Here is a 24,078-nt window from a genome sequence, read left to right as displayed (position 1 = left end):
GCAAGAGCAGAGATCAGGGAGAAAGCCTCTCTGCTCCTTGCCTGGGCCATTTAAGATTTGTTCACCCCAAAACGGCCTCTACTCCACAGGGCATTTATGCCATCCCAAATAGGCCCATAGCCATGGTTCCCAACGTCCCCTACGGGGACAATTTCCAGACATCAGGCTCCGGGGGGGACATTTGACCACTAAAAGTGTTGATGGTCAACATTAATTTTTAATGTTTCAGAAAACCATTAAGCTGGTTTGTATTATGCATCACATTTTTACAGCTGGTCATTTCATTTCTAGCTTGGAAACTGGCTGGAGGAATCTCAGTGGGGATATTTACTAGTTTCTCCGCCTGAGTCAAGGTTTAAAGGAGAGGCCCAAGCATGAGTCTCCTTGTCTTGCTCCATGGTGTGTCTGCAGGAACCCCCTGGGAGATCACGGCCCTGACGGAGTGCAATAGCCTATGGGATCCCTGAGATGGTGTTTGTCCCCTCCTTCTAGGCAGAGGGACCACACAGAGGACAGCCTGGAGAAAAGCCAAGAGGTGCGCTTCTTGTACAGCAGCCCTATGTGACCCTGGGCAGGGAGCCAGGAGAGGCTCCGAGGAGGACAAGAAGATCCACTCAAGGGCCTTGGCTGAGAAGTAACAAGAAGACTGACTTCCAGCTGACAGTGAACTGGGAGGAATGGGGTGGGGAGGGGTGGGGGGGTGGGGGGCTTGCGGAGTACGGAAGGCAGAAAGCAGGGCGGCCCGTGGTGACTTTGATGCTGCCTACACAGATGACAGACGATGGCAGTCTGAACTGGGTGAGTGGCCACACAGATGGAGAAGTAGAAGGACCCAAGACCTATTCAAGAGCGACATTCGACCCTGTCTTTGGAGAGTAGACCCGTCTCCCTGTGGACTCTCCACAAACACACAATGGTTTTCTACTATGGGCAGAGCCTCACCCTTGCACACCTCAACGGGATAGCCAACCTTAACACAACCACATGCACGTGCACACACACTGAGTGAGTGAAAGAGTGTCCCTCCAAAATTCATGGCCATCAGGAACCTCAGAATGTGACCTTATTTTGAAATAGTGTCTTTGCAGATACAATCAGTTAAGATGACAGCCCAAAATCTAAAATGACTGGCACCCCTTGAAGAAGAGAAACAGACCCACAGAGACACAGACACACAGTGAGGGCACCGCATGGAAATAAAGGCAGGGACAGCCCCTCCAAGCTGTGGACCCCGGGACTGCGAGCGGCCACCCGCAGCCTGGAGACGGGCCTGGGACACAGTCTCCCTCAAAGCCTCCAGAAATGAGAAAGAATACCTTTCTATTCTTTTAAGCCTTCCAGTTTGTAAGGCTTTGTTACAGTGGCCCTTAGAAACTAATACACTACACACAGACACGTGTTCATAGAGACACACATACACACACCTGTTCCTATGTACACACTCACACACATGTTTATACTCAACTGGTTCTTAACCCTGGCTCCCCACGCAATCACCTGAGAGATTAAAAAAAAAAAAAAAATGACACCATGCCCAGGCCCCATCCGGGGCGAATTAAACCAGAATCTTATCAGGTGGAACCCAGGTGTGATCATTTCCAGAAGCCCCTGAGCCTCTCCGCAGAGAGCCAGCCTGGAGATCCACCGTTCCAAGAGGTATCTGAGGAGGGCGGCAGCCAGAAACACAGGTTTTGGTCAAGCCACCTACGTCTCCACCATTTCCCACCCTGTGACCTTGGCACATCCTGTGACATTCATGAGCCTCAGCTGCTCTCCTCTGGGGACTAGGGATCAGTGATCACACCTGCCCACGGGGACGGAGACAGCACTGAGGCGAATGAATGCAAGCCAAGAGGTTAGCTTCCTCCCTGGCATGTGGCAGGTGCTCAGTAAGTGTGCCAGCTCGTGCTGGGACAGTCCTTTGCATATAATTACGTCAGTGGTGACGTGTGACCCCGCCCACCCCCACTGCCAGCCCCTCTCCCGCTTTCTGACACACTCTACCCTGGTCATTCCGGTTCTGTTTTCACTGCACACCTCCCGTGACACAACCTAGGCCATGGGGGTGGGGGGCTGTGGGGGTTCCCATCACAGAGAGACCCAGAGTCAACTACCAAAGAAAGTCAGAGTCGGCTAATAAGAAAGTCAGGACAGCCCACATAATGGTCCCCGGTGTCCAGCCTATCCAGAGGGTCCCCTTTGAAATCAGAGCTCTCTGTGTTTTGCCTTCCTGTGAAATGTCTGAACTTGAGGTCAGATTTCCCCATGAGCACATCAGTGTGCATTTAGGGTCGGGGGGTGGTGCAGGGAGGGAGGAAACGAGGTACAGCTTCTGCTTTCTCCCCTGTCCGTGTCCTGCCATCCTCTCTCTCCCCTCCTGAGGAGGGTGGCATCTTGCCAATCAGTGTCATCTGAAAATGAAATTGTTTAGATTCTCTTCGTCTGAGCGGAGCTGCAGAGCGCGTGCCCAGGCTTCTGCCGGGACAGGGACTGTGACGAGCAGCTTCGGAGTGAGCATGTCTCACTCTGTGGTGAAGACACGGCATTCTCGGACCCGGGCTGCCCCGCTCTGTCACCTGGGATCAACACCTCTGCCTCTGTTTCCCCATACGAGGGCCCCTGGTTCATGAGTGCCCCAAATGACCTCATGCAGGAAGCATCAGAAATGGGGACCAGAGTCTTGGGGTCCCGGGTCCTGGGGTCCAGGGCCATGCCGACACCCTCCTCCCTTGCACTCCATTGCCACTGTTTGCTTTCCTCTTTCCTTCGGAAGAGTACTGAGGTTAATTTTGAAGAGTGTGGGGGATGCAGAGAGTGTATTTCGACCCTTTACCTACCTGACAACCGTGATTTTCAGTATGCCAACAAGCCTGAAAGTAAACAGGAATGGGAATCGGAGAAAACGACAGATCGAGGGGATGAGACGAATCAACACGTGGAGAAACAATACATCGTCTGTGACATCATCTAATTCAGGGTCTCGCAATCTTGGACTATGACATTTGGGGCCAGGGTCCGTCCTATGCATTTAGGGGTTTCAGGAGCATTCTGGCCCATCCCACTAGATACCAGCAAACCTCCCTGCACCCGTTGTGACACTGAAAAACGTCTCCAGACGTTGCCAAATCGCCCTGGTTGAGAACCACCGGTCTGATGATCTCACATCAAGCTACAATACAGGCAGAGCCCACAAGCATGAACGGAATTACGTTTTCTGAAATCCCCACAGAGAACGTGGACAAAGACACAGGAGTGTTCGAGGAGGCCTAAGAGACACCCCATCACTGACAACAGAGGCAGCAGCAGAGGGTGTAGGAACAGCAGCAGAAGGAAGCCTGCCTGAGCGCTGGCTGGGTGCCATATCGTTCCCCCACGGCTGCACAGGGGAACCCCAGTCGGGGCAGTTAGGGACTGGCCCCAAGCCCCAATGTTAGGACACGGCGCAGGATTCTAGATGTCGGGGTTGTGTGCTTAACTAATCTATTATCTCACCTCCCCCAATTAACAGTTGCAACAACGGAAGCTAATGTTTACTGAACACTTAGCATGAGCCAATCCAAACAACTTGATATTCACTCCATCCCTCTCATCACCCTTCCCTTAATACCTGTGGGGTGGGTGCCATACTTATTCCCCCACCACGTGACACGTGCAGGCAGGGGGACTCGCCCAAAGTCACTTGGCTATGACAAGACAAAGCCAAGTTCTATCCTGAGCAGCTGGACTTCACAGCCATTTCTGAGCCACTTGCCTCCTAAATAGTTTTTGTTTGTTTTTTGTTTTTTAACGTGCACCTAATAAGCAAGAGCAAACTTGCAAATGAACCCATCTCTCTCTCTCTCTCTTATTTTTTAAAGATTTTATTTATTTATTTATTTGTCAGAGAGAGCGAGAGCAAGCACGGGCAGACAGTGGCAGGCAGAGTCAGAGGAAGAAGCAGGCTCCCTGCAGAGAGCAAGGAGCCTGATGTGGGACTTGATCCCAGGATGCTGGGATCATGACCTGAGCTGAAGGCAGCTGCTTAACCAACTGAGCCACCCAGGCGTCCCTGAACCCATCTCTTGAGTGGACTCCTGTTAAGGAAGAGGTGTTAGCTGACCACAGGAGAAGAAAAATGGGCTGGAAACATTACGCACATTACAGCCCTAGAAATTCTTTCCTTGCCAGCACTGGGTGACCTTTAGGAGCCCCTCCAAAGCTCAGAGTCGGCTGGCCAGAAAGCCCTGGACTGTGCTGCTGGGCTGGCCATTCCTTATAAAAGGCAACTTAACTAACAAAGCCAGCCTGTGCTGGGCTCCATAAATAGGACGTACCTTCGAATGGGGGCGGGTGGGCAGTGGGAAGAAAGCTGAGCTGTCTAGATCCACAGCCCCAAAAGCAGGCAGAGCTCCCCCAACAGCGCCCAAGAACCGGGTTCCTGTCCACCCTCACCTTGCCATCTTATTGCTATGACATCGAGTGACCAGGGACTGGAAGACATCATTCATAGGCTTTATTTACCGGGCTGTGGCTTCCTGCAATAACACAGAATAGCACCTAAGTATCCAACCTCCTGCTAATGGATACAGATTCTCCACCTATACAATGTTACAAAGTAGAAAATCTTTTTTTTTTTTTTAAAGATTTTATTTATTTATTTGAGAGAGAGAGACAGTGAGAGAGAGCATGAGCGAGGAGAAGGTCAGAGAGCAAAGCAGACTCCCCATGGAGCTGGGAGCCTGATGTGGGACTCGATCCCGGGACTCCAGGATCACGCCCTGAGCCGGAGGCAGTCGTCCAACCAACTGACTGAGCCACCCAGGCGTCCCACAAAGTAGAAAATCTTAAGAGGAAAAAAAAAAGCCTTAGTGACTGTTCATCTTTTATCAGCCAGATTTTATAAACAATGGAGTTGGGAGGTAGAGGATACACTCCCCAGTTCACTGGGAGGGAACAGGTCAAGTGTGAGCCCAGTGTGAGCCCAGGATGCTGCACACGGGCCCCTGCCGGTGTACACGGCACCCACTGCCTTCCGGATGCACTCGCGTTAGCTCCTCGTGACGTTGATAGGAACTTGGCCTGAGAAGAGAGGGAAAAGAATGGGTCCCCTCTGCAAACCCCGCCTTTACCATGGTCCCCAGTCTCATAGCCTCAGACGCACCGCAGAACCCTCAGAGCATGAGAAAACCAGGCACTACGACACGGGACTCTGAACAGCTCATGGTTTTGTGAGGCTCCAGGGTAAGCGATCGAGGTAGTTTTCTTTCCACTACAAATAATCTTTTGGTGGTGGTTGTTTTAAAAACAGTACAGTAAAAGCAGACCAGTTTCACAAGCTCTTTTTTTCATAATCATGTCCCGAAGGCATGGGAGGAACCTAACGTCTCCTCTGAATCTTCAGAGAGAGCAGGAGTCACCTTCCGTGCTCTGAGAGCCGAGGGCGGTGCATTACGGAGCGCTTTTGACAGTGGATACGTGTATTTCCTATTGCTGCTCCAACAAATTACAGCAAACTCTGAGGCTTACACACACACACACACACACACACACACACACACATTATCTTGCAATTCTGGAGGTCCTAAGTCCACCAATGCACCTGCCAGGGCTAACATCAAGGTGTTGCAAGGCTGCTTTCTTCTGGAGGCCCCAGGAGAGAATCCACTTCCTGGATTCTGGGTGCTGGCAGTGTCCACATTCCTTGGCCTGTGGTCCCTTCCAGCAACAACATATCTCTGCCCTGTTCCCAACAACATACCTCCTTCTCTGACTGACTCCCTTGCCCTCCTCTTAGAAAGGCTCTCGTGGGGACGCTGGGTCCACCCACACGATGCATGATAATCTGCTCACCTCACATCTGCAAAGGTCCTTCTGCCATGGGAGGCTTGGGGGATGAGGACGTGGACATTGCTGGGGAGTCATGATCCTGCCTACACAGTGTCTCCTTCCTGGGAGATACGATCATTTGAAGAGGAATCTCACCCTCCCTCCCAAACAGGGGACTATCTGTTATTATATAAAAAAGTGAGTATCCTGAGATACTCTCTCCAGTCCAGTACTGGTGATGAATTCGTTCAGGTCCGGCCACATGCCACACCGGGCTCAGCAAAGGTGGTCCGGGTCAGGAATGCCGATGATGCCCGTGAGATGAAGCCAGACAAGGAGTCTTCTCAGGGTCTGCACTTGGGGGGTCTTGGCATCTTTTTTCGGCCCCGGCTGAGAGCAATGCAAGATCTCATGGGTGGGAGGAGATGATTACCTTCACCTTCAAGGGGGTGGGACAATGAGCAGAGCTGAGATGAGAAAACCTAACCCATAAATAAAATAAAATAAAATACAATAAAATAAAATAAAACAAAACAAAATAATAAAAGCCTCAAAGGGAGGATTCTCCTGCTGGGGGCTTGTTCAACTTTCTCAGAACACTCTGGAACTTCCGCCATTAATCTTTAGGCCACTGACTTCTCGACACAGACAATTCTTCATTATGTGTATGTTGCTAATCTCGCTTTGCCATGGAAACATTTTCTGATGTAGATAATACTTCCCCAATAGAAAGATTCTTCTATTTATAACGGGGTTACCTTGAATTCCCTTAAAAAGAAACCACTAGAGAGATGCTACGCTTCATAAAAGTTTGTTTTAAAATTTAAAAAATGACGCACCCCCCCCCAATGTGTTCAAAGCATTGTTTGATGTCTCATACTCTTGCGAACATTCTCCTGAGATCCCAGGGCCGCTGTCAGCCACCCCAGGAGCGCCCCACTACGGTAAGTGTCCCTGTAAATGATAATGGGGGGAAGGCAGAGCCCCCCGAGAAACTCAAAATTGCAATGGAGATGTTTCACACAAGCTGCTCCCTTCCCTGCTTTTTTTTTTTTTTTTTTTTTTTATAACTTAACAGTTTGGCAATCATGCTTTGGTTTGACAGGGAACTGTGAAAATGTGTCACTTTGTCGTCTCCAAACTCCTAAATCCAATCAAAATAACATTTATTAAAAACCTGGGGGTGCTTGCCAGAATTTGCCGTGTGACATGAAGACGGTCGACCCCCGAGTCTCTCTCCCAACTTTCTGTTCTTTCTTGAACACGGCACAGTGCTGCAGACCCACAACCCACAAAGGGGCATTACAGCCCCAAGCTCCCTCCACCATGCAGGGGGTACGATTCCCTGGGAAAAATCCAACCAGCCCAAGGCTGTAGGCTGGTGTGCGGAGCTCTCTTCTAAGGACACGGTGTGACGGGAGAAGTTGTGATGTGCACAGTCTGGAGTCACACATTCTCCATGGTGTGTGCCAGAGTTGCCAGCTGGAAGCTTCAGAAAGATCCTGCGGAGGCAGCGGCAGAGCCTGGGGTGGGAGGAAACAGGATCGGGGCCAGGGAGCCTGGCCGGTTGGTGTCTCTCCTCCACCACTCCCAGTGGTGCCAGCCTGCACCACTCTCCCAGGCTCTGTTTCTCCAGGTGTGATGTCTCAAACAGAAGTCTTGTGGTTGCAACGAATGGAAATTCCCAACCCTAAGTAGCTTAAAAATAAACAGAATATATGGATTTATGCAAATAAAAATATCCAAGGATGAGGCTCTCAATCCGGGCTCCAACTATTCTAGTTCCCGCCATCTGTTGGCTCCTACTCTGCTTGGCTCCGGACTCATGGTGGCAAAATGGATGCGGCAGCTCCACTCCTTTCATCTTCCAAGACCCGTGCAGGGGGAGTCACTTTCTAGGAGCTTCCACAGAAGCTCTTGGATGAATTCTGACTGGCCCTGTAAACTAGGAACAGTGGTCAGGGGACTTAACTACAGTCTTTGGCTTAAGCAGCAGGACCTGGAGGTGGGGGTGGAGGGGTAGGAGGTTCCACAAACCTCATAGCCTTAAACGTCAGGGAAAGACAGATCTCCAAAACAAAACTGGGGGCAATCACCAGAAGAGCAGTGGATCTGGGGGGAGTGTGGGTAATCAATGTGTACTAGCTACAGAATTATATTGTAAAAATAATAACTTTTATATTTATTGTGCCCTTATATGCTTCTTCTTATTCAGTCTGGGCAACAACACTTCCAGATAAGATACGTTATTATCTCTCATTTTTACTGATGGGAAAGCAATGTTTCAGAGAGGTTAAGTGTCTTCTTCATAGTCACACAGCTCATGAACAGCAGTGCTGGGATCTGAACCGAGGCCTGCCTGGACGACACAGCTATTGAATTTGTGGGAGACACACCAGACATACAGCTGGCAATTCATTTAATCTTCAGGATGGCCCTTTGAGGGAAAGGTTATTTCTACAATCTTTTGGTGGTTGAAGCTACTGAGAAAGGTCAAAGAACTCGCCCCAGGGACGCAGCCTGAGTTAAATCTAGTCTAAGTTAAATGGTCTCTAGTATCCACGGTTGCAGAGAGACGAGCAATGGGCTCAACACTTGCCTGGGAAGGATCGGTCTGATGTGGCATCGGGAGAGAGCCTGGACATGCTCGGGATGGCCGGATTGAGGAGCCCTGCCTCCACGTCTTTTCCCTTTCTCTGCTTTTGGTGTGGGGATCCATCCTGCTGTCTGGGGTGCAGAGATGTTAGGGAAAATGTCACTGTGTCTACCGGCCTCACAGCCAAGTGCGTGTTCAAAGGCATTGGACTGGTTGCTTAAAATCATCCGTGGCAGATTGATTTAGCCCACAGAAATGGGCAAATGATGCATCATCATCATCTTCATTATTATTATTCTTGTTATTTGCTTTTCTTGTTTCTCGGAGAGTCCCCTATTAAACATTTCCCAGCATGCCACCGGGTTTGCTCCAGCTCTGGGTCCAGAGCACGCGGCTCGGGTGGAAGGACACGGCCCCCACCTGCACTCCCCCGTCGCGTGTCCCCGGGTCCCCACTCCAGGCACTGCACCTGAGCCCATCAGACCTACGTCCAGGACGTTTTCTTGAAAATCCGTCAGAGTCAGATCTTACCCACTGGATGTGAGCAAAGAAGCAATGTACTCTGGAGCCAGGGGCAGCCGTCTTGGGGCAGGAAGGGTCAAGGGTTCCTTGTGGGTGATGGAATCAACACGGAGGATGCAAAGAGGAGGCGGGGCTTGGTCAGCTGAGCCGAGCTGCCCATGCGGTCTGCTGAAAGTGCACAGAATGTGCTGGAAGTCCTGGACATTTTCCAGCGTGACAGCCCCTCACCATTTCAGCCAGTTTCACATGGAGTTTCTGTTCCTCGCGGATGGGGAGTCTTTAGCAACACGTTAACACATCAAAGGGATCAGCCCATGGGGAAGGGAGATCAACAGAGCTCCGTGGTAAATAAGGAAAACCAGGGTACAAAAAGGCTCTCAGAGAGAGAACAAAGGCTTCTTAACAATGTCAGACACTAACCCACAGAAGCCAACCCCAACACCTCTCACTGGTTATCCACGAGACCCCTCCAGATGGTCCAACAATTGGTCTTTTAAGAAGGAAAGTCTCAGAGGGGACAATACTTCCAGTTTTGCTCTGGGTTAAAGATGGAAGCAGGACACGCTGGTGGCAGACGCGCAGCCGAGAGGCACGGCTCTTCGCCTCTGGAAACGAGGATGCGGGACCCACCCCTCGTGGGGTGACAGCCACAACGAGACGGCATCAGGCAGGTTTGTGGAAATAGATTCCGAAACAGGCCCAGCATTCTCCAGATGAATTCCATTTACATGTGCGTCTGAACTCTTAAGCCACGTAAAATGCCTTCGTTTCACTTGGGACAAATAATGAAAACTCTTTTGACATTTGAAGCATTTCATGTCTCTGTGCGTGCAGAGAACGGTCCCATTTAACTTGAAAGGGGTTTTCAGTATAATTCACGTCTAATGTTATGAAAGCATTTCTCTCTCACATTGGGCTTTATCTAAATTTTTAAACAAGGCCTAATTTACAGGCCCCGAACGACTTGGCAAATTTCCTACAATCTCATTGAAAAAGTTCTGGCTGTCTATATGCCGTGGGCATGGTGAAAGACCGCTTTGTTTGGGGCGCCAACTCAAACGAAAACTACTCCGCCGACAAAAGGTCATCCTTTCACATGAACCCACAGAATCCATACGCGCCCGCGGCGCCCAGAACCGCCCCCAGAGCCCCTGCGCCAGGAGCACGACCCTGGGTGTGTCTGGTGCCTAATCCAGAGCAGCGGGGACAGGGACACGGATGGGACGGGATGGGGGGGGGTGCCCTGCACAAGGACAAAATCAGTTTACAGAAGACACGGAATTTGTTTACGGGAGGACGGATGCTGCCCACTTCCCGGGAAGGAGAGGGCAAGAGAGGGAGATAAAGGAGGAAGGCAGAGTTTCATAGTCCTGTTGCCCATGGTGTCATCAGCGGCCAGATACCAAGGAGGGGGCCAATGGGCAGAGGACAGCCTGAGACCCCAACTGTGGCCTCCTTCCCAGGCACCCACGACCCCCAGCCCACGCCGGGGCTTAGGTACACAGCGCTCCCTTGGTTGGTTGGAGTGTTTAGGAGGATCACATGATCCAGAGCATGAACCCCCTGCCCCTTGGCTTTGCTAATGGCAGTGGTGTCTAAGAGGGAGTAAGCCACCCTGGGGAGGGAGTAAGCCGCCCTGGGGACCCCTTGGCATGGGGCTGGTAGGTACTTTCTAGGAGACAAGACTGTGGAAGCTCTAGGGGATTCCATGGTGACCAAAGAGAAGCAGCCCCTGCCTTCACAGAGGTGATGGGCAGCAGGAAGCCGGCACATGAAGCCAGTGCAACAGGGAACGAGGGTTGAGTTCTTTAGATTTTTTTAAGATTTCTTTATTTGAGGGGCACCTGGGTGGCTCAGTGGGTTGAGCCTCTGCCTTCGGCTCAGGTCGTGATCTCAGGGTCCTGGGATCAGGCCCCAGGTCGGGCTCTCTGCTCAGCGGGGAGCCTGCTTCCTCCTCTCTCTCTGCCTGCCTCTCTGCCTACTTGTGATCTCTCTCTCTCTCTCTCTCTGTGTCAAATAAATAAATAAAATCCAAGAAAAAAAAAGATTTCTTTATTTGAGACAGCAAAAGAGAGAGTATGAGTGGGGGGAGGAGCAGAGGAGAAGGACAAGCCGACTCCACGGTCAGCGCGGAGCTGGACACAGGGCTTGATCCCAAGACCCTAAGATCATGAGCTCGGCCAAAATCAAGAGTAGGATGCTTAACCAACGGAGCCAGCCAGGCGTCCAGAAGACTGAGTCCTTTAAATCTTGAGCGTGGTGAATCAAGCCCGTGCAAAACCTCCTCCCGTGGCTTCCCAGATCTCCCGCTCTGGGTCACCCCCTCTGACCCAGCAGCCCACTGGACCTCATCTCTCACTGACCCCCTCCCTCCTACCTGCTGAACCTCCATCTCCAAACACACCAAGTGGCTGTAGCCTCACGGGCCTGTGTGCCTGCTTTTCCTTCTGCTTGGATGTTTGTCCCCTGAATACCCACAGGGCTCAATCTGTAACTTCCTCCCGCTCTCTGCAGGGGCCCTCCCTGACCCTTGATCTGAAGCAGCTCCCACGACATCCTCACGCTCCGTCTTCCTCAGCCTGCTGATTTTCCTTAGAATCCCCCAACACATTACAGACACATTTATTTTCAGTGTCTCCCTGCTACCTGTCCTTCCGTTCACAGCTTTATCCCCCAAGACTCCGGCAGCACCTGGAACGGAGCGGAGGCTCAGTATATATTCACTGAGAAGTGCAGCGAGTATCCGGAGACCACCATGGAGCACGCAGTAGGAGCGCAGTCTCCGGGAGTCTGCGAGGCCTCCTGGAAGCAGCCCTGAAGGGCCAGTGGGAGTTTTCTGGGTGAAGAACAAGAAAGAGGACTTCAGGCCGAACGAGCCGCTCAGAGCAACTGGGGAGAGGCCGCGAGGATCTTGGTGCAGCTGGGATGCAGGCCATCAGGGCCACGGCAAGAGAGGAGAGTAGGGAGGGCAGGCCTGACGGTGCGTCAGGAGCCCCGGCCAAGAGTCAGATTTGATCCTGAACCACGGAGGGCCAGAGACACGGTTTCCAGAGGCAGAACCACACAGAAACGCTTGCATTTTAAGAGGTCCACTGGGGCCGCAGCATGGAGAATGCAGATGAGATGAGAGGCTGGAGGGTATCATTGCAGGGGGGCACTGCAGGGGTGGGGGGGCTGCTGAGTGCCCCCAGCCAGGGCGGTGGCCCAAGAGAAAGCAGGGCCTGGCTCCATCTCAGGAAGCTCAGCATTCCCGGGGCACGCCGCCCGACCTGTCTGGACCTCCACTTTCTTCTCTGCCAAATGGGCGTACTGTACGGCACAGCGGTCTGTTGTGAGAACCAGTGTAAATAATGCTGCCTCCGGGGGAGTGCAAGGTTAAGCATTCCACAAAAGCGGGCTGTTAGGATGACAACTAGCTTTACCGGCTAATGGCTCAAGCTTTCCATTATCATCCCCGCTTAGCACTTAGCGAAGGTGTCAGAATCTTAAACTCCGATGAATTTAAATAATGGTACCATTTGATTGACAGCCCAAAGTCGTGAATTCCGTCTACCGTGTACAGACAGCCTGAGAGGAATGGGCTGGAATGAGCGGTGTCTAATGGCACTCCCATGCTCCCAGCGGGGCTCAGTCCAGCTGGCTGAGGCCTTCCACTCCCCAGCTCCACCAGGTACGACAGGGAAGGAAAGAATGCTTATGGGCTGTGTCGGCTCTTCTGGCTTAAGTCTACAGTCAGAGGGCAACAGCATCAGGATCAAAAATCTATGACACATACCAAATACCGCCCAGCGTCTCTTAGGTCCCCTGAAAGCTGAAAACCCAGCTGGTGTCCAGGTGGGAATACGGGCGCAGCCAGAGAGCAAGGGCAGAGTTGGAAATGTCTAGATCCTTCTCCAGCCGGACTGACCCTTCCCACCCCGCATCCTCTCATTTCCAAGGAAGCTGGAAACAGTAAGTCACACCGAGTGTATCTGCCCCTGCAAAGAAACCACACTGTACACCGCGCAAACCTTCCGCCCTCTTTCATGTCTAATTGCCTGCTGGATCGAGACACTTTTGAAAGGGGGGAGGATAATTGAAATTTCGCATAATTACATTTTAAAGCAATGCTTTTAGCTTCCCTCAACTTCAGTCAAAACTCTACCTTGTCAAAATAATCTTAAAGTTTTTTTTCTTAAACAAAGATTGATGCAATATCACTAAAATCTTTTAGCAGCTAATTATAAGCCAAGCCTCTTTGGGGCTTTTTGGGAATATCTCTTTGACTTCTCTAAGCGATTAGTTTGGTCCTCTGCTTTTAAACTGCTCATTCTCTACTCGCGGGGAAGAGTGAAATTTCCTCCCCAGTTTTAATTACAATCAGAGCGTTATCCTCAGATAGTACCCGAGCAAGGCTTCACAATGGGAGGGGCTCCTCTGTTAATCACGGATGAATCTCATATATTGTAAAGGCTCGTACCTTTCATTACATTACCTTGTTGGTCTAATTAAAGGTATTACCCTCTGAACTGTGTGCGGAAACTTAAAGAAATTCAACAGAAAACATGCTCGAGGGGAAAGCAAAGAATGCGTAATAAAGTGCCACTCATCACATCCCGGGTGCTCCTGCTAATTTCTTCCCTGATTACTACCGGAGGGTGGAGGGCACCCTCCAGGGGACGCGGGCTGGGCTCACGCAGTTCTTTTTAGAAGCAGTGGCGATGTCTGTATTTTGGTTTCTGGCACAGACTACCAATTTACCTGTGATATTTAATTAAAAAAAAAAAAACCCAGACATCACCTCATCAAAACCTAAATATTGTTCCTGTTCGATCATATAAAGTTTTTGGTAATGTCTGGTGAGAGCAGGTGGGGTAGGGGGGAGGAACGATCTGAAGGGAACAAGAAAGTCTTTTGCTCTTGGGTCACTAACCCACCTGAAGAAATAACATTACTGTGAAAGACTAGACTTGACCGTGCTAATTAGCACCGAACTTCAAGCGCCACCGTTAGAGTATAAACTCTGCAGACGGTCAGCTATGGCGCATAGATGATAAAGACTCAGTGCATGTTTGCTGAACATATGAAGGGACTCTCTGCTGGGTCCTTAGCTGTCCACAGTGCTCTGTGTCAGCCATGTATGGTCCATGAAGATTTTGTTGAATCCTCAAAACTCTTTATTTTTCTTTGTAATTAAAAAATAAATAAATAAAACATACACCTGAAGAAGTTGAGCCAATTTTTTAAGGTCACTCGGCTATTTAAGGAACAGAGGATTTGAACCAGGTTTGTTGGATTCCAAAGACAATGCTTTGGAAATCAGAATGTACAGGTACATGCATGATGTGAATTTCATTTCAGGTAAGGCTTAAAGGTGAAGTGGAGATTTTGACAAGTATTAATTAACGTTTTGTGAAAATGTAAGAAATCTCAAAGGCACCTTATTTTATTACACACGATACCGTTTATCACTGTTGTGTTTTTTATAATGTCCCAGGAGAGCCTATTTTTAAGCGAACCCATACCTTCCAATCAAAATATATCAGTACAGACTCCTTCCAAGATGGAATCCCAGTGGGCTCACTGCAGGGGCTTTTGGTCAGTCAACATTTATTAAACGCCCACTGTGTTTTGAAAGAAGTCCGCAGCATATCTGGCCTCAAGAAGCTCACAGGGCGAAAGGGCAAATAAATCTGTGTACTTTTCTTCTAAAATTGCCCTTCAACTGGTGTCAGGAAGGGAGATGCTGAGTCAGCAGCAGACCGTCTGCCATGCACAGGTGAGGAGGGTCTGGTCCCCACAATGATACTTTGTGTCCTAAGCAGGAGGTCGGGCTTTGTAAGGTTTCCTAGGGTTTGCCATCTTCCCATCTTGTCTTCTGTTTAGTTTCAAGAGCGAAGCCCCATGCTCTTCAGAAGCTTTAGGAAGGGAAGCCTGGAGAAATGGTCCCATTCTGCAGCCAGTGTTCAGGGGTAAACACTAGACAGTGGCAGGTGCAGAAAGCAGACTGAGCCCTGAGAATCAGAGCCAGGCGAAGAGGTCTTTGAATGTCAGGGTGGTCCTGAGTGATAGCTGTGGGAGAGCACGGACGGCCCCCGTGGTTCCTTACATACCGCCTTACAAAATGGAGCGGGTTAAAGTACTAGTCAGAACTCAACTTAGATGAGCATGTGGAGGGGCACATGGGTGGCTCAGTGGGTTAAGCATTAGCCTTTGGCTCAAGTTGTCGTTTCAGGGTCCTGGGATGGAGACCTGAGTCGGGCTCCCTGCTCAGCCGGAGAGTCTATTTCTCTCTCTCCCTCTTCCACCCCCATGCCCATTGTCTCTCTTTCTCTCTCAAATAAATATTAAATAAAAATCTTTAAATGAGCATGAGTGTTAAACCCACAACCTGTCTGCATTCAGAAGCAACAAAAAGCCTGTGAAATAAAGTACCCATTTCTGAGAAAAAAATAACCTTATAGCATAGTCCTCTTAAAGACCCCAGCGCGGGTCTGGTCGTTGTGGGCAGTAAGCTCCCCCCCTTCCACCCAGCCACCATTGATTAGCTCCATTAGCGGATGACAAATGACTTGGGTGGCCCTAGTCCAGTCTCTGATGGACCAGCACACAAAGGATTCAGCCTCCATCTCTAGTAATTGTCTTTTCACTTGGTGGCTCCCGAGGGAGGCTGAAGCTTCGAGAAAGGGTTCCCCCTGGAGCTGCCTGTCTGCTCTGTGGCCCCCTTCAGGCCAGCAAGGAAGTCCCTGTGCAGAAAGGGTGATGAGATGGCTCCAACTTTCAAGACAAGCAGACGCAGTGAAGACCCATCTGTGCCACTGGATGACAAGGACACACTGTCAGCACAGGAGGACAAGGACACTTTCACTGAGGCTGAGCACACACGCTGGGGGACATCTCCTAGGATCCAAATGGAGGCACTATCATCACTTGCATTTTAAACATGATAAAACAGAGGACTCAGGAGACAAGACTTTACTCAAGGTCACGTACAGCCAGTAAGTGGCCAGGCTGGGACCAGAACCCAAAACAGTTTGCTTCCCCCAGGCTCCTGGGCCCTGTGCTAGTCTAGGTAGCTTCCATCACCCCACAGCCTTCTTGACCAGCTCCTTTTGAAGTTGTGGTGCTTTGGGCTCACGGTTCCGAGTCCTCCTAGGAGGGGGATTGCCCTGTGGATCACCTACCCCAGGACAGCTGCCTAACGCCATGAACTGCTCACCTGGAACCGAGGTTCATGAGCAGGTGGCCTGCCCATGGAGACTGGGGGCAGCCAGAAGGAATTCTAGGCGAATTCCTTCCTCACCCCTTGGATGCTGGCCGACCTCGGGCAAGGCCTTGCTGTCCTCTAAGAACCGAGGATAAATCCACTGAGTACCTCACAGGATTGCTGAGAAGGTTTAAAAACATCATCCATGCTCATACCGGACGCCACCGTTATAATAAGGATTCAAGGCGCTTCGCACAATTCTTGGAACACAGTAAGCGCTAAAAACTCAGAGCTTACTACTATTTCTTCTCAGGGTCCCAAATATAACTTTCACAGTCCCTTCTAGCCAGAGATGTTCTCTCCCCTTTGAACTTCTAAAGCGTGTTAAACTTAGACATTCTCTTTCCAACTTGTGTTACATAAATAAGGCACACAGACTTTCTCCTTTTTTAAACAATGTTTCTATTCAAGTGTAGCTGACACAATGTGACTTTCCTTTCAGGGGTACAGATCCTTTTGTAATTCATAAGCCTGATGACTGAGTATGTTTTCTCCTTAAACAAAAAGCTAGAACCTCGTCTGAACCTCGAGATGAGCTAGATAGACTCTATGGTGTGTGCCATCTTACAGATGAGGAAACTGAGGCCCAGAGCATTTAAATAAGTTGCCCAGGCCATGCAGGAAGTGACAATGAGGCAAGGAGTCAAGTTCCCACCATGCCTTCTGGAGCCTGGGTTTGTCCCTGCTTATTGATAAGTACAAGGTTATTAATACCTAGGACAGGGCCAACGTCTAAACCCCTACCTGGCTCTGCCACCCGGTGCATGGAAGTCTCATTAAGTATTTTAGAAAAAACAGGCAGAAAGAAGAGGAAAGTTTCTGCAGCTACACTGTGACAAATCTCTGGGCAGTGTGTGCCCAAAGTCTCTGCAGCAGGGCTCCCTCAGAGACTGGCTGAGATCCAGGAAACCCATCCCAGCCTCCTGCCGCCAAGAGAATATGGAGCAAAGTGGATACTGTATCATTGATAACCATGATGATAATCATGGTCATGATCACGACCAGTGGTCACTGGGGGCTTCCAATCTGCGGGGCACTGTTACAAGTGCCTTTATAAAGGGACACGTTCGATAACCATGAGCACTCTCAGAAGCGGGTGCCCCATTTTTACATCTCAGGAAACTTTTGCTTTGGTTTTAAATAGAATTTTCGGAGTTTCAAACCATTTCCAAGTTACGTGCTATTTCCCTCATGCTTATAATTTAGAAAGAAGCAGATGGTCCACTCTTGTAGACAGCATACACACACATACAAACACGCACATAGCTACACAGATCTCCCGATTATACAGATGGGTAAACTGACACTTAACGGGGTTAGGGTTACAGTAAACTGGTCTGAGGGTTAGGGTTACAGTAAACTGGTCTGCGGAGCTGAGCCGAGGCCAAAACTTAACTTAGAACGATTCAGTGCCACTATTCACAATAGCCCAAAGGTAGAAACAACTCACGGGTTCATCAAATCCTGAATGGATAAATGAAACGTGACACATACATGTGAAGAAGGAGTGTTACTTGGGTCATGGAAAGGAACGAAGGACTGACACTTGCTAGAACATGGATGAACCCTGAAAGCAAGAGGCCGGATACAAAAGGTCACATATTGTATGATTCCACTTAGATGAAAGGTCCGAAACAGGGAAAGCCACAGGGACAGAAAGTCAATGAGTGATTGCCAGGAACTAGGTAACGGGGGAGATGAGGGCCTACTTAATGGGGTACAGGGTTTCTGCTCCAAGCTATTAAAAAGTTCTGGAACTCGAGGGTGGCAGAGGTTGCACGCATTATGAATGTCACTAATACAACTGGATTGTACACCTTAAAATGGTACATGGTAAATTTTGGTAAAATTTAAAGTTTAACAAATGGTAAATGGTTAAATTGGTAAATTTAATGTTGCATGTATTTTTACTACAGTTAAAAAAAAAATGATTCAGGGCGCCTGGGTGGCTCAGTGGGTTAAGCCGCTGCCTTCGGCTCAGGTCATGATCTCAGGGTCCTGGGATCGAGTCCCGCATCGGGCTCTCTGCTCAGCAGGGAGCCTGCTTCCATCTCTTTCTCTCTCTGCCTGCCTCTCCGTCTACTTGTGATCTCTCTCTGTCAAATAAATAAATAAAATCTTTAAAAAAAATGATTCAATGCCTCTTTCATTATACATGGGGTCAAATCCCTATTTCTGGTTCATTTTCAAGAAACTTCCAAATGTGTCCTCTCCACCTGCTCTCCCTCTCCCTCCCACTCTTTTTCTCTTTCAATGGCCGCCACTCTCCTAATCACACCCAGACTGGGAGCCCAACGCAAACACTAGCCCTTCCCCTGGAAGGCCCGTGGCACCCTGCACTGTTCTGCTGTCTACCTGTAGCGAGCCCAGCCCAGAGCCCCCTCCTGCACTTCTCTTTGCCTGAAGAACATCCACTTGTCCTCCAAGACTCAACTCAAGCACAGTGTCCTTTGGAGGCTCTCGCTGAGCCCCTCGCCTTGGCTTGGCCTCGCAGGTACCATCAGAGTACTTGTCACAGCGTATTATAGGTATACCCTCCCATACGACAGAGGAGCCTGTGCTGGTTACAAACATAGGCTTTGGGGTCACTGGGCTGTGCTTTGACTCTCAACTCTACCTGCTGTGTGAACTTGGGACAAATTACTTAGCCACCTGGTGCCTCAGTTGCCTATTTTGTAAAAATTAGGCTAAAAATAAGTGATGTGAGGATTAAACACAGAATCACACACACGGCTTTTAGAACGGCGCCTTGTCCCTCCCAAGCACCCAGCCAATGTCCGTGTCGTTAGGATCCTCACCGTCACCATCATCCTCCCTCTACCCCAGTAGCTTATGAGCTCCCCAAGTCCAACACGGGGCCTGCCATAGAGCAGACACCAGAGAACCATACGCCGAATGACGTTACGAGCCATCGACTCAGTTCCTCTCATTTTCCTTATGGGAAATCACGAAAGTGACTTGTCCAGTCACGCAACCAGCTGGAGGCAGAAGGAGGTCATGAACGTCCCCCGTTGGGTCCTCGCTCACCACTCAGACACGACGGAGCAATATTCCAGCGTCTTTCTATGGAGACGGGCTGCACTTCTGACAAACCCCATCACGTGGCCCACACAAAACTGCCCACAGAGTGAGGCCAGTGCTGGACACAGCTGCCCCCTCTCCACATTCAAGGCCTTTCTTTGCCTCACAATGAGAGCTGGAAGCATCAGCAGACAAGCTATAAATAATTGAGTAGAAAATAATCCAGAAATTAACGGAGGGTCTGCCCACGAGTCAGTGGGGCTCCCTCTCCCAGGGAGGATGATGCATGAGCTGTCGGAGATAAGACTTTGCTTGGGCATATTTAAGGTAAGTGCAGACAACAGTGGGACGCCCGGCGAGTCCCTTCTGCCAGCACCAAATGGGGAACCCTACAGATCAAACCACAAAATAAATGAGGACATTAAGCCTTCATACACTCTGGGATTTGTATTTGAGAAACCGAGATTGCAACTTAAAGTAGCTTCTCCTTCAAGGATTCTCTTACCAATCCCAAGTCACTCTTCGTTCAGCACTAGAGGTCTTTCATGGGACACTCTGACCCCGAGTCTTAAATACTCACAGCTGAATATTATTGAATATTCAGTGTACATATATAAAGCACTTAGCACAGGGTTTCCTGTATATAAACTCAGCATTAATCTAATCCTTGTAAAAACCCTATAAAGTGTAAACGATAATCAGCCCCACTATGCAGGTGAGAAAACATCTGTCATAGGACTTGACAAGACGACATGCCAGGAGCGGGGGAACCGGCCACTAAGTCCAGGAATCCAGCTTCAGTTAAAGGAAGGTGGTCACACAACAGAGGGTGTTGTCTTGTAGGGTCCCTGAGAGACGGGACAGAAACACAATGGGAAGCTCCAACATCCTCAGTGACTCCTGACACCAATCAAATGGCCCAAGGTACGGGCCATGCTATTTATCCCCCGAACCTGCAACAGACAGCCCAGACAGCCCCCTCAGGAGCCGGCTGAAGAGCGAATAGCTATTTGACAGGCACCCACCACTATATTACGAATGATCAGGAGCAAAATAAATGCAAATGAGACCATGAGGGCAGAAAACCAGCTTCCTAAGTGTCTCCCGCCTGCACTGAAACGCCCCGCTTCTATCCCTGAGCTTAATATTTCATGCAAAAGGCAGCGCAGAGATCGCCGCTCCAAGAGAGCCCGGGGGAGGACGATCAGGATGACACACAGAACCTCCCCCTTGTATCTTGGAAATGCCCAGAGCGATGGGTGATGGGCTGAAATACCTGAACGAACTTGGAGTGAGCCTTTGGCTGAGGCTGATTTATGAGCAGAGTGGCCCAGCCTTCACCTTTATTTACATTGCTCAGAGCACATCAACTCCAAGAAAATTTAGTGTTTTAATTTGGGCATCTGGCTTGTGGTTCTTTTTTCCCCCCACCCTCTTCTATGCTCACTGGAAAACAAGACCACACCGCAAACCTGCCCTGGAAGGCTCTTCTGTTTCCCACCCGCCCAGTTCAGAATGTAAGTTCCTTGAGGGCACAGAAAGGACGCATTTATGATGCATGAAGGCCGAACGTGGACACCTGTGTATCAGGCGGACATGCCTTGGATCAGGGGGACAAACCTTGGAAGCCAGCATCCCTACTCTAGCCTGGGCTCTGCTTCAGAGCACTATACAGACTCTGTCAGCTCACTGGTGCTTTCTGGCCTCAGTTTCCCCAGCTGCTAAATAAAAACTGGATGAGATGGTCTTCAACGTCCCTTCCAACGTAATACAGACACTCTGTGATTCCGTAAGCCCACATGAGTGCTTTGCTCTGGTGCTTTCTCTGTTCCCTCCACCCCTTTCCGAGTCCCTCTCTCACACACGTCTACCGCAAAGTCACGGGCTTACGTTGTCCTGCTTAATTCAGGGAAGATGATAGTCCCCAAATTAAACAACCAGTCTACTCCAAGACATTCTTTACAGTGAACCCGTTCGCTGAGTGATGTTAAAATTCACAAGTTGTGGGAATTTAAAAATGGGAGACTTCTCACCCGATGCAGTGACTCTGGCCCACCCCGCGTCCCAGCTCCTAAGCGACTGTCTGGGACGCCTCTCAGCAGTGGTGGCCGGTGGAGGTGGGAGTGACGGGGCCCATGTCTACGGGCACACAGCTGGCACTGCAAGGCACTGTGGCGGCTGGCCATCCCTTTCCTTTTTGTTCCTGTTCAGTCTCTCAGTCGTGAAGTCAGGGTTACCCTCAGTCTTCTGGAATCCCTCACGGTGCCCTTTCCCTGCTGCTCTTTCCCCACTCCGGTTTCCAGCAGAAGGCGAGCACCTTACTTGTCCTGGTAACCCTGGCGCCCACCACGTGCCTCATCAATCAGAAAACGTGCTTAATAAATGTGAACTGGGTGAATTAACAAAAAGAACTCGGTCTCCCACTGGGCACCTGCTGGGCTGCTGTGCAGGTGCGTGTGTTGGCGGCACGCACTTACGACCCTTACGGCCCCCATTTGTGACCTTTACGACACTCCTGGGGAGGGTGTCGCAAGTTCCCGGTGCTATGCCCAGCGGCTGGCGTACACTCTTCCCGTGGTCTTCCACAGCACGGGATGTCGGGGTTAGTGTCAAGCCCGGGAGGAAGTGAGAACTAGACTGTAGGGCAACTGGCCCACCTTGCATAGCTAAGAAGTGTTGAGAACAGGGTAGGCATCCAGGCAACAGGCTCAAGAGATTTCTGTCCTACACTTGGGACACTGAACTCATGTTGGCATCTCAATATGTGCAAACAAGACACTACGGCCAAAGCCAGTGTGGCCCTTCTCTAGGAATTACTGGGTCTCATCGTACCGCTAGGTTATACCCAAATGATGGCCTACGGTGGCTGCAAAAACCTACATTTCCTCTGTTGGCCAATCTGGATGGAAAACACAATAAAGGGAAGATTCTGCTCAGCCAGACGACACTTGCTGTTGCTCTTATTTTTTTTCTCCTGAACTTCCAGACTCCAGGGCAGGAGTTGCTTTGTCCACACGCCCAGCAGGATGGTCATCCAGGCTCCGGTGCTGACCCTGTTCCGCCGGACAGCTCCCTTCCTTCGCAAGGTTGGCCGCCTTGGAGCCGCCTCTGCCCCTCTCTAATGTTCGCTCCTACGTCCTAGGTGGCCCACCAGCCAGACATCAACCAAACACAAACGGAAAGAAATGAAAACCGTGGACTTGGGTCTTCCGGGTGACTTGAATCGCAGGTTATAAACCACGGTAAAAAGTAGGGTTTATAATGAGAAAGTGCCCACCCGCGTCAGGTGTTTGCCGTGGAACAGTGAAATGATTTTGTAAATGCCATCTTCTCTAATAAATCTGAATGCTGCTGGAGAGATGAGGCCATTATCCAGCACTGGCATAAATGAGAAAATGATATGATGGATCACATGCTTGAGGGGTTTTAGGAGTTAGCTGGAGATGGGGCAGGATGACGCTAGTTAGCAATGGCAGTTGGCCAATCAAATCATATTGCCCGAAATCGAGTTTAGGGCCAGTTCTGCTATTCTGACTATAACTGGTGCTTTCCAATATTCATGCCAGGAAGTTACTAGAGAAATGTCTGCCTACGTGATGGAGGATTTTTCTTAAAGTCAAAGGACCAACCCATAGATCAATCTGATTGTGTCACACTGAGGTAGAGTTAAACTTGAGGAATAGAGGAAGGAGCCTTTAAAAATCGGTGAAGTAGTCAGAGTTCTGGAACAGCAGCCCTAATTTTCCAAGGCAGTTCTCAGGCACCTTATCACACATGGCAATACTGAGGACCACTAGACAGGACTGAACGCACATGTCCAGATGCATCTGGTAGCAGCAGGCCCTGACCTGTGAGCCACAGAGACTCTGGATGACCAGAGGGAGCAGCTTAGAGAAAGTCTGAAGGTCTCTAACATGCTCTAAGGTCTCTAACGTGGAGAGAATGAATCCTTTCTCTTGCGCGGGTGCACCGTCATTGCCAAGTGTATGCAGATGCAGAAGCTGCAGAATTCACCGTACTCTTATGCATGTATGTAATTTTTTTTTGAAATAGACAGAAAAATTACAACTGCTAATGTTAGGGGCCAGAACTCATCCATTCAGAAAAATCTCTCTCTCTCCAATATTAACAAGGGTATATATAAAAACTGGGAACCACTGTTGCAGTGGGAATATGGAGAGCAAAATCATTAAATCCAGAAGAAAATTGATGGTATGGAACAGCCATGTTGGCTGAAGTTTAAACCACTGAAAACTGGCCCCTGGCTAATGTTAGAAGCATGCGCATGCTCCATAGGGTAGAGATCGTTTTGTTGGTGCTAGTTTGGGGTACATTACCTGTTTCCTCTGAGTATAACTTCCTACCCCAGCCTGCCAACCTTTGTGAGTTAAGCTTTTCAGTTCTTAAACCTCCTCGTCCACTCATGTTGCAGACATCCGGATGATTTCTTAAACGAGCTATTTCTGGATACTGACCACAACCTCAAATACAAGTCTAAGGTACATGTGTGTGAGAAGAACTGGAAACCACACTCAAAGGACATCATGGGAAGTTTAGCTCCTCCTAGGAGCAGGGCCTCTAGGCAACACAGAAATATCAGGAAAAAGACCTGGGGTGTAGAACAAAAATACTCTTGCCTCTGGGAGACAAAAATCGGCTGGGGAAATAAAGAGAATTTCATTCAAAGGTGGGAGAATTCAGCTTTCAATAATACAGTATGTTATTAATAATGAAGAGATCTATCCACTGAATCCCAGAGTCTACCGAGCTTTGTGCCAGGCCCCCTATGTGTTATTTCATCAAAGCAGTGGTGCCCACCCAGGGAGTAATTTCCCCCTCCCCACCCAGGGAAAAACCATGGGCATCACCTGAAGACTTTTTTTTTTGG

Source organism: Neovison vison, chromosome 2 (assembly GCF_020171115.1).
Source record: "Neovison vison isolate M4711 chromosome 2, ASM_NN_V1, whole genome shotgun sequence".
NCBI lineage: Eukaryota > Metazoa > Chordata > Mammalia > Carnivora > Mustelidae > Neogale > Neogale vison.
The sequence above is the reverse complement of the archived record's forward strand: the minus strand, read 5'-3'. Positions refer to the sequence as shown.